Source organism: Lemur catta, chromosome 5 (assembly GCF_020740605.2).
Source record: "Lemur catta isolate mLemCat1 chromosome 5, mLemCat1.pri, whole genome shotgun sequence".
Classification (NCBI taxonomy): Eukaryota; Metazoa; Chordata; class Mammalia; order Primates; family Lemuridae; genus Lemur; species Lemur catta.
Window position 1 is genome coordinate 14021979 of NC_059132.1, and position 13499 is coordinate 14035477.

Here is a 13499-nt window from a genome sequence, read left to right on the forward strand (position 1 = left end):
TTTTAGCACTTTGAATATGTCATCCCACTGTCTTCTGGCTTCCATGGAGTCTGATGAAAAACAATCAGCTGTTAATCTTATTGAGGCTCCCTTGTACATGATGAGTTGCTTTTCTCTTGCTGCTTTTAAGAGTCTCTCTTTGAATTGTTGCAAGCCTTTGGCTAATTTCCAGTGTCCTGAAATGTTTGTTTTGACAATTTATGCCAGTGTTTGTGGTGCTTTTATGCTGTAGCAGATTTTTGGAGGTCCCTACCTTTTCATTCCAGAAGTGCTTCTTCTGGTTTATTTACATTTAATTTTTTTTTGAGACAGGGTTTCACTCTGTTGCCCAGGCTGTAGTGCAGTGGCATGATCACAACTCACTGCAACCTCCAACTCCTGGGCTCAAGTGATCCTCCTACCTCAGCCTCCTGAGTAGATGGGAATACAGGTGTGTGCCACCATGCCTGGCTAGTTTTTAAAATTTTTTTGTAGAGACAGGGTCTCAAACTCCTTGTCTCAAGTGATCCTCCTGCCTTAGCCTCCCAAGGTACTGAGATTGAGACACCATGCACAGCATATTTATACTTAATGTAATAATTGTTTTAGTTGAGTCCTGAGGCAGGAAAGAGATTGGGCCATTTCAGAACTAAGGGTAGGTTACTGTGCATGGAATACAATAAAGGAAAGAGAAAATGGGAAGAGATGAATTTAGAGAAGGAGGTTGGGGCCAGCCAATGAAGGCTCTGAAGATCATGGCAAGAAATTTGAATTTTATACAACACGGATTAAGAAGGTTTGGGAGGGTTTAAATAGGAGCATGACATGGTCAGATTTACATTTCAGGAAGATTGCTTTGACTGCCTGAGAAGCATAGATTGGAGGGATATGAGTGGGAGCAGGGAGGCCAATTAGGAGTCTGTTGCAATCACTAGGTGAGAGGTGATGTAAACCTTGATGAAAGGCTCTCCCTCTTTTATATAGTACCTTACTTCAGCAGCCGTCTCCCTTCCTCCCCTATATTTTCAATACCTTTCTCGTCTTTTCCCTTTCTCCTCAGTCTATATCATAATCAAGTGTCTCCTATTTTATAAAATAATCTTTGTTTCATTGTCGTTTTCTAGGTAATGCCCAATCTCCTTCTTCTGCTTCTCCTACAAAATTTCCAAAAGAGAAAACTACAACTGTTTTCTGACTTCTACCCTTTCCATTTCCTGCTCAGTTCTCTGCCTTCTTATTTCAGCTCTCTCTAACCAGTGCACGGCTAAGCATCCAATGACTTCCTCACTGCCCTACAGGATCCTCCTTATATTCCTCTCCCCTCTATGAATGGCTTGTTCACTGTTGTTTCTATTGTCAGGCTTGATGCATGAAATATAACAGGTGACAAATTGAATACATTTCACATAAAAGACTGAATGCTGACATTCTAGAGATAAGACCAACTATTCACATGGGGGTTTCTCATTCCCTAGGACCACAAGGAATAACCAGCATACTCACACATCTTTATCTTCCTTTTTCCAATATATCTCTGTTGCTATTTAAAATTACCCCCTCCATCTGTGCTAGCTATTAATTAATTTACTCTTTTATTCCACAGATATTTCTTGAGGGCCCATCTTCTGTCAAAGACCATTTATAATTAGTATAATCACTACTCTCTGTCTCATTCAGGGTCTAGCACAGCGCCCTGTACATAGTAAGCAATTAATAAATGTTTATAGACTTGAACTGATTGACTTTTGAATGTGCTAGTTTCATTTCACATGCTATGGCTCTCTGTAAGATTAGAGTCATATTAAAAAGCCCTTTTAATTTAGGTATATCTTATATACAGTAAAGTATATGGGCCTTTTGTGACTCAATGGCCTTTTACTCTAAGTAAGCACTACCCAGATCAAGATATAGAACATGTCCCATCCTAGAAGACTCCCTCATGTCCTGTCCCCTGACAAATTTTTAAGAAAAAAGACTTTATAATTTATTATGTTTTCTTTTATAAGCAACCATTAATGTCCTAGAATAAAAAAAGAAGCAAGTTCTCAAGGAAGATCAAGCACAAAGCTAAGCTAAGGACATAAACATCTTTAATATTAATTGACGACTGGTGTGAAATTGTTTGACTACCCAGAATCAGGATTCTTTTACTTCACTGAAGAGATGTGACCCAACAAAGTCTCCTGTAAAGTGGATTTCTGTCAAAAATAATCTTTCCCGTCAACTCCTATTATAAAATTGGAAACACCGTTTGTTTGGGGGAAGAAATATTGGCCTCTGTCTGTAGACTCACACTTTAAAAACAACCAATTCCATAATAAGACTTCATCAATAACCCTCAAAATGTTAATGGAAACTCACAAAACTCAGAATTCTCTGCAGCATTCCAAATAAATCACCAAGTCAGAGCACTGGAAGTGGAAACGTAGTAAGGGATCTCTGGTAATGCGATGGCCTCATGTCATAACCCTGTCGTGGCAGAGTAATCCCACGACCTAAGAATTCTGGGCACTTGGCTTGGCTTTCGGTACTTGTAGTGTGACTTAAGTCAATTTTCTATTCTGAAACCTAATTAATTCACCTACAATCTGGTGATAAAAATTATAAAAGCCCTGTCTATCCTACAAGGCTTTTGTGAGGGTCAAATGAGATAACACTTAGTGGTTTTGATTGTTCATTTCTTTAGTTATTTATCCATTTGAACAGTATCTATAAAGAATCTCCTACGCACCTGGTGCTGTACAGGAGTATAAAGTGAGGACCAGTATGGGCCTGTTTTCTGCTCTTGTGGAATTTATAATAAACTGTAGAACAGAGACATTAAACAACTACTCGAAGCTCCCTGTGCAATGCAATAGGGAATGGTAGGCAGTCAATTACAAAAACAAAACAAAACAAAAAAAAACTTGGCGACAATAAGAAATTATAAAAGTGATACCTATATTCCTTAAACATTTTACCTAAAAATATTTACGAATACCCTTATTTACCAATATTTTGATGTAGGAAAGAGTCTTTTTTGTGGGGTCTAGGTTCTGTGTATTTTTTTGTCTTGCATAAACCACTTTCCTTAAGTGAAACAAGATATTTATAAATTAATACATAATCCTTTGAAGGTTTTATGGTTGTTGTTGTCAGTTGTTTAGAGTATTCTCCTCACCATATCCAACAGATATGTTTTCTGGGACTTGTCTTTATTGATTATTTCCAAACCAGTCGACTTAGAAAGAGCAGTTTTCCTTTACTGCTCATGTTTCATTCATTTGCATAGTATTTAATTACATTATGTAATGATAGTACTGAATATATCTGCCATAAACAGCTTACACAACAAATGCAATGATCTTTTGGTCAGTAAACAACTCACCTGTTGGGAGCAGCAGTTCATGGACATACTAAAGAGTGGTTGTATGGGATATGATGTGTTTGGCTGCAAGTAACAGAATCTTTAAAACTCATATAATTTTTGCTTTCAAAAAACTCTCGAAGCGTAGTAAAAAATACATTTTATACTTACTCAGTACACATGCACATACACATGCAGAAAGCAGGAACTGAAGCAAATTTTCACAAATGGTACTTACTTTTGCTTTGTATGATGCTATCTAATGTTTTCTATCCTAGTCTATTCCTTTCTATTCTTATTCTATTAAAAAACACTGGTCCCAACCCACTAAAATAACGTCATGTCCTACTAATGGGGTACTATGTACAGTGTGAAAACACTGGCTTGAACAGAGGACATTTATTATTTTACACAGGACGAAGTCCAGACACAGGGAAGCCCTTGCACTGGTATAGTAGCTCAGCAGCGTCCTCAAGGTCACAGATATTTTATATAGATTTTGTTCTGCCATCTTCAGAGAATTAGGAACATCCCCTCATGGTGCAAAACGGCTCCCATATCTAGCAGTTGTAACATGCAGACACAACCGCACCCCACAACTGCACCCAACAAAAAAGAGAGAAAGGAAACCTTCCCAGAAGCCCCCAGCCAACTTCTCCTCAGGTCCCCTTGGCCGGGATTGGTCACATGTATATGCCTCAGCTGCAAGGGGGGCTGGGAAAGCAGGTGACTGGCATTTTCAGCCTCTATATAGGGACATGGGCTCTGCCAGAAGGCCAGGGCAGGGGCACAATACCAGAAAGGCAGCCCAGAGTGGAAGGCATTGGGGGTCTGGCGGGTGTGAGAATTCAGCTTGCTCTGAGCATCCCTTGTGTGTTTTACAGAGGGAGAGTGTGGAGAGTGTGGCTGGAGGGCTGGCATCTGAAGGGGAGCCAGAGCGACTGTGGCCCAGGAGTGGGGACAGACCAGGGTCCTGGTAAGTGGCCTCTGGGGCTGTTCCGAAGAGGGGTGATGGGGTGGCCGAGGAGACGGAGTGGAGTGACAGGTCTGAGAAGCGTTTGGGTTTGGGGCTGGAGGAAGACTGGGGCATTGAGGGTGACTTCTGGTGCCTGGCTAGGGCCACTGTGCAGACTGCTGCTCCAGGAGCCACGCCAGGGCACCTGGACAAGGAGTAGTGTGGGTGCGTGGCATTTGGGGCAATGGCCAAGCCCCGGATCCAGGCCTCCTTCTCTGGTCACTGCCACTTTCCCTAGGCCAGTCTGAAATCTGTCCCTTAGCATCTGTGAGAACCGGCTCCATGGCTGCTGCCCTCCGAGGTCAGGAGAGTGAGTAGAGGCCGGATGGGTGACTGCCCTGGCCAGAGCGCCCCGCATCTTCCCAGCGAAGACTCGGGCTATGGCTGCGTTGTTGCTACCACTGTCTGACATTAGTTCATTTTAGCTTGAACTGGGCCTGGAGTAGCATTTCTAGCCAGGATTTGAAGGTTGGAGACAGTCTCAGGTTGTAAATGTCTGGGGGAGAAACAGGAAACTTGAACAGATGTCACCACCCCTCCCTGAGTGTCATGTGAGTGTGCAGAGGAGGCCTTGGCGTGAAAGGACTGGACCTGCAGTAGCTGGACCTTTAAGAAGAACTGTTCTCAGCAGGACTTCGGCGTCTTCTGGGAAAGGGAAGGTTTTATGTGCAAGGATGACCTTCCATGAAGGCTGGGCTCCTTGGTGAATTTGCTCCTCTGGGTTGGACAAAGGGACTGCGTGGTGGCCACCAGCCAGGACTCTGACTGTAGGAGGGTGATGGCTTTACACTTGGGCTCGTCCTCTCCTCCCTCCCCTCTCCCTGCTGCTCTCCTCCTCCTACCCTTACCTCCCCCTTCTTCTCAACAGCAGTCGAACCTTTCGGGAACACTTGGCACCCCTCCAGGCTTTCTGAGGTCTGTCAAGAACCGAGTCTGCCCTTGCAGACGGAAGACATTGAAATGCAAAGGCAAGCTGTCCAAACAGCAGTTCAGGAGGCATAATTCAGCACTAAATATATACTCCAAGGAGCACAGTGACCATCTCACTGCTCTGAGCCAAGACAATCACATGCTTTCTGTGCCTTTGCACGATTTGTTCCCTTTGCCTTAAATGCCCCCTGTACTGGACACTTGACATTGTCTTTGGCCACCCAGCAACTGAATGCCCTTCCTATGAGCCTCTGTGGGTACAGCATCCCTCCCCAGGGTAGGAGCCCGGAATGCCAATGCTTACTGTCCCAGCCTCCCTTGCAGCTAGGGCATGGCATGTGATCCAGACTCAAGGTCAAACCACTCAGATGCACTTGGCCTGACCTTGAGATCAGGAGCTGTTGAAGCACAGTAGTAGGGAGCCGGGAACCCCCTGTGGAGGTGGCTGGTGGTGGGAGCTGTGGTGTCCTGTGCTGGGGGCAGGGTGGCAGTAGGGTCCTCACTGGGCCAGTTCTGTGACATGCTTTAGTGCAATGCTCCGGGCTGTGTTGCCTAGAATGCGGTTCTCTGTCCCTCCCAGCAGCTCTGGCAACTCCTAGCACCCTTTCAATGAGTTCTTTTCCTGGTTAAAGGAGCCAAAGTCAGCACCTGTGCTTACAACTATGAACTCTGACTAGTACACTCTCTGTTATAGACTGAATATTCCCCACAGATTCATATGTTCAAATCCCAATGCCCAATGTGACAATATTTGGAGGTGGGGCCATTGGGAGGTGATTAAGGCATGAGGGCAGAGACCTCATGAATGGGATTATGTCCATATAAAAGGGACTCCAGAGGGCTCCCTCACACCTTCCTCCATGTGAAGACACAGTGAGAAGATGCCTATTAACCAGGAAATGGGTTCTCATCAGACACCGAACCTGTCAGCGCCTTGACATTGGAATTCCCAGCCTCTAACTGTGAGAATAGATTTCTGTCCTACCTGGTCTACGGTATTCTGTTATAGCAGCCCCAACAGGCTAAGACACCCTCCCTCTTCTTTCCACTGTCTGGCAAATTCCAACTCACCTTTAAACATTCTACTCAAATAACACCTCTTCCAGGAAGCTGGCATGGATTCCTCAGGCAATGAGAGCTAGAGCATCTGGGCTCCCAGGTGCATACAAGGTATCATGGGGGCTACAGCAAGACAGGAGACAGTTCAGATGCAATCCCTGAAAACGTGTGTAATTTGTCAGTCTACTGGGTGGCAGGGTGGGGAGGAGGAATAGGAAGGTGAGATAGTAAAGCTAAGAGGTTACAAGCTTCAGCTCAGGAGTTCAAGTTCTGGCTCAGCCACATGCTAACTGTGTGGTTTTAGGCAAATGACTTAAAATCTCTGTGCCTCAGTTTCTTCTTCTGGACAATGAGGTTATTAATAGGAGCTATCGCATAAGATTGTTGTGAGGATGAAAAATGACACATGAGAATGCTTTAGATGAGTGCCTGGCACTTAGCAAATGCTCAGGGAATATGAGTTATGGGTTTTGCAGGCAGCAGGGTACAGCATCCAGTAGGGAGATGTGAGTTCTATCCTAGCTTGGCCACCAACTCCCTGGCGTCTTGGCAAGGCTGTTTGAAATAAAGAGAATCCTATTTCAAACCAGCTTAAGCAAAGAGAATGAGGGTCTTTCATGGGACCCAACGGTAGAAAATATAAAGAGGGAAAATCACGAGGGCCTGGAACCAGGACTGGAAGGTTAGTGTCAGCAGGCAACCGTTTACTTCATCTTTGCCCTTCCTTCCTGGAGCAAATAAATCTATCTTCTCTGCTTCCTTTGACATGTCCACACAAGGGCTTTCTATGTCTCTTTGTGTACGTATCTCCCAAATTTACACGCAGAAACAATCTAATTATCTCTGAATCCCAATTTTCAGCTCCTAGTAGAGGAGCTCAGATGGACTCAGCTTGGGTGAGGATTCCATCAGCAGTGGCCAGAAGGTGGGGCTGTGTGGTACAAACCCGGCCGCCGGGGCCCCACTCCAGTAATGGGGTGTCCATCAGAGATAGTCACCAGGAGTGGGGCAGACCGGTCCTCTCTCTGTCTTGGTTCCTTTTCTACATAGAATGGTTTCATGAGCATATTATAAGAGCTGGAATGTTGTCAGCTGTAAGCAATAGAATACTTAACTAAGAGTGGATTAATTATCAAACGCTTTTATTTTCTTACATAACAAGAAGTCTGGAAGTAGGTATGCTGGCTTGTTCCATGGCTCCACTCTGTCATCAGGAAGCTGCATCACGGATGCAATTCTTCCATCCATCGTAGCCTGTTGCTTTTTGTCTTTGGGCTTACTGCTTCAGGGTTGCAAGATGGCTGCGGCCGCTCCAGGCGTCACACCTGCACAGGATAGTATCCAGACCAGGAAGCATAAGGCCTCTCCTCCTGCACTGATTTCTTTAATCAAGGAGTCTGCAGGAGACTTCTTACATTTCACTGGTCAGTGCTATATATGCACTGTGCAAGGGCATCTAAGAAAGTATCTGCCATTTTCAACTTTTATTACTGGAGAGAGAATTTACCAGGAAGAAGAAAGAGTAGAGGAATAGCTGCTCATTAGGCAACCAACCATGTCTGCCACAGTAAGACGCAAAGTATGGTCATTTCTGGAAAATAGCCTTTATTGTCTGCTTAAAATAAAAGCATTAAAGGCAGTGCTCAGTGCTAGTGTTGTTGATAGAAATTCAGAAACCATCCATGTGCAAACATATCATGTCCAAAAGGCAATGTTTAAGTCCATTTCTTCCTAAGCCCAAAGAGACTTTATATATAGGCCTTGGCAGTACACGTGTCTGTGTAAAGTGGAGTTTCACAAAAGGACCAGCGATGTGCTGGCATTGATTCTGGCTCTACTTGGTTCTTTTCAGCTCTTCAAAAATGTATCCAAAGATGTTTTTCTTTGAATTTCTTCTTTTCATGGTAAGAAGACACTTCTTTAAACAGCTCATGGGCCAACACTAATGAATAACGCGATGGCCAAGACTAAATGGATGCGCATGACTGCTTCACGCCATCTGTGGGGTGCAGGCAGAGCTGGCCTACTTTTCCTTCAGTGCATAGCTTTGTGCTTATCTGCGAATGTTTGTAAGTAGAGGAATTTCAGTGCAGATGTGAAAGTGTTTTTGAAATATGGATGGCTCTTATAATTTGTGTTATTTTTTTCTTTTTACATAGAAGTTTTTCTTTTGCTTGGGGCTCACTGAGGGTAGAAAGAAAGCTCAGAGAAAAGAGGTGAGGGTCCTATAATGCAGTGACTTCCTCCCCTAGTGCATGGGTGCGAAGTGACAAAGTCATGGATGTGCTTGTTTGGAGGCACTGAATACTCTGTGCCCGTCGTCGACATGCCGGGTGGCAGTAGGCTCTGGTACAGAGCACAGGCTTTGGAGCTAACTGACTTGGGTTTCATACCCATCTCTGCAACTGCCTTGGCTGAGAGACCATGGGGAAGCTCTTCTTCCTTTTGAGCCTCAGTGTTCCCAGCTTGGGCAAAGTCAAATCCTGTGTCTTAGGGTCTTTGTGTGGATCATGGGAGTTGGCCAGGTGAGTTTTTAAGTTCCTTTCCAACTCTGAGCTTCTGATTCTGAAGATTAGAGACTACCTCCAACACCATGATTCTCTCCTCTTCTTCCTCCTCCACCTTCTTTTCCACCATCATCTTCTTCATCATCACCATCCCTTGAGCGTTATGTTGTACTAGGCACCACCCTGAGCCCTCTACCTGTGGAGACTCACTGAATCCTCATGGCACACATTCCAGGTAGGTATTATTACTGACACCTCACAGATTAGGAGGCTGAGGCTCAGAGAGGTGAGAGGATTTGCCCAAGACACCCAGCTGGTAGGTGGAGTAGACATCGGAACTTCCAGGCTAGGATCTGTCCTACTGAGAAGGCATTCTGTCTCTTTGACTGTTTCTGATGCTTCTCAAAAAGGAACCCATGTTCCTCAAATAAATATGCTCCAGGGTAAAGCTGTGACCCCAAGGACCAGGCCTAGGGGAAGCGTTCATGCGGGTTCGGTTGCTACAGCCTCCTCTTAGAATGGGATCACCCTCCTGCAGGCGGAGAGCAGGGGTCTTCCTCACAGGCGGCCTCTGCCCCAAGTGGAGTTGACTCCCATGGAGGGCATTCGTGTTTGTGCCTGCTCAGCATCAACCTCCTCTTCTTTTGGTGACAGTGTCTCAATTTTTTCTTGGAGAAGTCACCTCAACTCCACTCTTAATGCATCTGGGGAGACTGACTCCTCTCCATCCATTTCCTACTCATATGTCAGGGATGGTCACATGATCTAATCTTGGCCAATCAGAGTATTTCTTCCATCTGACCAAAGTTCAAGGCTAAGTGCTCAAGTTGTCTAGTGATCTGCAATCCTGGGACTTTTGTGGAACCACTGGGAAAGACAAGATTCTTTTCTACTGGCGGGCTTCTGGGCTCACCAAGTGTGAAAGTCTTTCTTAGAGGCTGAGGCAGAGAAAAATAGAACTGAGAGATGGCAGAAGGCACATTTGAGTACCTAGATCCATCAATTTGTCTCTTGCAGTGGGAAAAGTCATGACTGATACACCTGCCGTCCCTGCAATATACTGATGGCGTAGGCCATGGAGGCAGTCATTCTAGCACAATTTTCTGCACATCTCTCCTGCAAAAAATTCTTTGATACTTTCATGTGTGTAAGGATTGACATCCCCCTCCGCCAGCACACACAAGCTCAGACACTTTTTGGTATACAACTTTGGCTTGGAGATTGCTTCATTTTGGCTCTTTTTTATGCAAGTAACTTCTAGATTCCTCTTAGAAGGGAAGAAGGATTCCCCTTGATGGGAGCTGGAATTGGGGTGCGGGCAGAAACCAAGGCAGCCCTGGGGACAGGAGGCTCTTGTGTTTCTTTTCTTGCGGCAACTCTATTTCTCTCTGCTCTTGTGTGCTCTTCTCTAGTTTCATCCGCCAGAGCCCTCTGCCTCCTCATGAGTCCTGCTGCCTCTAATCTTCATGAGCATCGAGACCCTGACTTGACCCCATGACATCCTTTCAGCTTCAGTTCTTGCCGGAAACTCCCGAGGGAGGAGTAGGATCGCCCATTCACCCTTTCCTCACCCACCTCGGGCTGCTGCAGGTCAGTCTGTGGCTTCTTAGCTCTGCCACCCGTCTTGGGTCCCGACGGCCGTGCCTGGGGTCGTGAGGTGGTCTGGTATCCGAGTGGTACCCAACCAGCTGTGGCGTCACGTGGCCTACATAAGGAGGAGCTGTGACGGGGCAGCGCTGTGGTTCACATCTCTGCCAGAAAGGCTCTATTGCACAATAGCCTAAATTGTCACTGAGTCGTGGTGAGGACTGTTTCATGTGAGAGTTAAAACTAAGAAGTCAGCTCCCGTGGAGCTTACGGCCCACGTGGGGAGATGGACAGCAGACAAGAAAATGCCCCAGTACAAGCTAAGCATGGTCAGTGGTAAAACGTGGGCTGCTGTCGGAGAGAGCAGTGGCGAGGGGTGGAGGGACCACAGCAAACTATGCAGTCAAGGAAGGCTCCTTGGAGATGTCATCCGAGCCAGAACTTGAACAATCAAAGGATTCAGATGGATCATTCTGGTAGGCAGAGAAACAGCATATCTGAACGCCTCAAATTGGAAATAAAACAGCGTATTTGAGGAACTAGCAATGACCTTGCCATGGAACATTCAAGGCAAGGGGAGAGGGTGTCAGGATGTAGTCAGAGATGTCAGCAGGGCCAGATGATGCGTGGGTTCTGGTTCATGTTTGATTCTGAGCACATGGGAAGGCGTCAATGGATAAGATCCAATTTATACTTTTAAGGTCTATGACCTTGAGAAAGCCATGTTATGTCTCCAGGATTTTATTTTTCTCCTCTGTAAGATGTAGATGAGAATCAGGCCAATTTTGAAGGACCCTGTAAAGATTAAGTGAGAAAATGAGCTAAATGAGATAAACCTGTTTGAAAATGGCTGGGCCTTGGCAGGCGCCTGTAAAGGTTTCCTTTCTTCTTTTTCTTTTGAAAAGAAAGTGCAAGGAGTCCGTCAGCAAGCTCCCTTCTCCCTGACCAACCGAGGCACATTTTGGTCTCACGGTTTCAGTTTTTTATCCTCCCAGCACACACCCAAATCTGGCCATCGTCTGCTCCCTTCTCATCCTTTTATTGAGGACTTTGTACATATACTGTTTGGGATTATTGCATTTCATACATCTTTTCCACTGTTAATCGTTCCAAATCCTGTTTCCATTATTTCAGCCCTGCTCTCGGGGCAGAGTTCCTTTCCTTGTTTAGCATTTATGTAACTTGTCTTAAATAAACCTTATCATGATTTCATCTGAATTGTCCCATATTGGGTAGATTTTAGCTGAATGTGGGAGATGGTGATTTTATCATTAACCCCATGGGGAAGAGAGATCACACCTGCACGGTACAGGTACACTGGAGGGAACCTTGGGACCAGAGAGAATAGGGTCCAAACTCATGAGTTCCTCTTTTCTGGCTGTCAGGCCTTGGGCAAGTGAGCTCACCAGTCCTACCCCCAGTTTCCTCATCTACATAAAGGAGGATAAAAATAGTGCTGACCTTGTGGGGTGGTTGTGCCTAGCACCCAGCAGGTGTTCAATGTTAGCTGCCTCCTTGGTCTCCCTCCCCGCCCCCACCCCATGCCTCATTCTTTGACCTTTATATGGATGACCTTTGTCTAATTCCTGGCATCCACCTTTTCAGGATCCATGGGCCTCCTTGTACACCTCTTTTCATGTGCCATGGACTGTAGTCTTTGGAGTTAGTCTGACTTGGGTTCCAGTCCCAGTTCTTCTGCTTGTCAACTGTGTCACTGAAGCTCTTGGAGACTCACTTTCCTCATGTGCCAGGGGGAGAAACCCAGAGTACTACTATGTTTGAATATTGGTCCCCTCCAAAAATCGTGTTGACATTTAACCCCCAATATGGCAGTACTGAGGGATGGGACCTTTAAGAGGTGACTGGGTCATGAGGGCTCTGCCCTCATGAATGGATTACCCATCCATTGATTCATGGATTAAGGGGTTAATGGATTAATGGGTTATCACAAGAGTGGGACTGTTGGCTTTATAAGAAGAGGAGGCAAGACCTGAGCTAGCGTGCTCAGCACCTTTGCCATGTGATGCCACGTGATGCCCTCTGCCGCCTCGGGACTGCAGAGAGTCCCCACCAGCAAGAGGGCCCTCACCACATGCAGTCCCTCTACCTGGGAGTTCTTAGCCTCCATGACTGCAAGAAATAAATTCCTTTGCTTTATAAATTACCCGGTTTCAAATACTCCATTATAAGCAACAGAAAATGGACTAAGACAAGTACTAACCTCTGAAGTTATCACAAACATTCACTGAAATAACGTTCTGGAAGCACTCACTGCAGAGCCTGGTGTGTTGTGTGTGGTCAGTGAATGGTATTGCTATCGCACATTACCGGAACACTAGACTCTAAACCCCTTGAGAGCAAGGACTGTGTTTTTCATCTTTGTATGACCTTGGCCTTGCAGAGAGCCTGGCACACTGTGGGCCCTCAGCTGGTTTCAGTTCCTTTCATCTCCTACAACAAAAATAGAGCTGCTTGGTGGCCAAGTTGGCCAGAACACTGGCGTCCCTATAAAATCCTACCTGTTTACACAAATGCCACTTTCTGACATCCTGGAGACAGGGCAGGACTGCGGAGTGAAATGCCTCAGGACTTGATTGAGCAATCAAACTGCAGGCCGCTGGTCCCGGGCTAGGTCGGGGGAAGCCAGGGCCACACGAGGCCTTCTCTAAAGGGAAAGACCTTGCTTTTGAAGAGCGGATTGTCTTATTTATGTGTCCTCTTCTCATTATTTTCCTGAAAACCTTTTGAGAATGTCACTGGGAGTCAAAAAACACAGTTTGCCAAAATTGGAGGCCTTGTAACCACAGGGCCTGGTCCTGGTGACCAGACGGAGACCAAACTGTGACCTCTGGCGCTGGATGCTGTTTATGGCTGGCAAAAGACCACTTTGGGTTTCACAGTAAAAAGAGTTAGAAAATTGTATGAAAGGGCTCAGAGGACTCACGGACATCAAATAGCTCTTACAAAACCAATGTTGTAATTAGTTAAGTATAAATGAATCAGAACCATATGGCTTAAAAGTTAAAGGAAAAAGAGTTGGAGGAAAAAATGTCCTTTGGGATTTAATCAAACAAAA